The sequence below is a fragment of the Elaeis guineensis genome, chromosome 5, assembly GCF_000442705.2.
Source record: "Elaeis guineensis isolate ETL-2024a chromosome 5, EG11, whole genome shotgun sequence".
Taxonomy (NCBI): domain Eukaryota; kingdom Viridiplantae; phylum Streptophyta; class Magnoliopsida; order Arecales; family Arecaceae; genus Elaeis; species Elaeis guineensis.
This window is the reverse complement of record NC_025997.2, coordinates 81,028,945-81,029,335: the sequence shown is the minus strand read 5'-3', so window position 1 is coordinate 81,029,335 and position 391 is coordinate 81,028,945.

Sequence of the window (391 nt, the reverse complement as noted above, 5' to 3'; positions counted from 1 at the left end):
TCTCAACCGAACAAGCCAATCTGTGCCTGATGGCACATGAAAATGAGGTAACTTCTGAATCCACTAGTGAATTTACTTTTGAAGAATTGCATGAAGCTTTCTATGATTCAATTGATGAATTAAAGAAACTAGGGAAGAAAAACAAAGAGCTGAAATTGAAAAATCAGTCCTTAGTGAAACAAGCTGAAATTCTTTCAATTGAAAAATTCACATTGATTCAAGAAAATCAAAACTTTAAGGATGAAATTAACAGGCTGAAATCTATAGTAGATAAGTTCACCTTAAGTTCAAACAAGCTAAATATGATCCTTGATAATCAGAAAGCTATATATGATAAGGCTGGACTTGGTTATAAACCCCTGAAGAAACAAAATTTTTGAAGGATATTTAT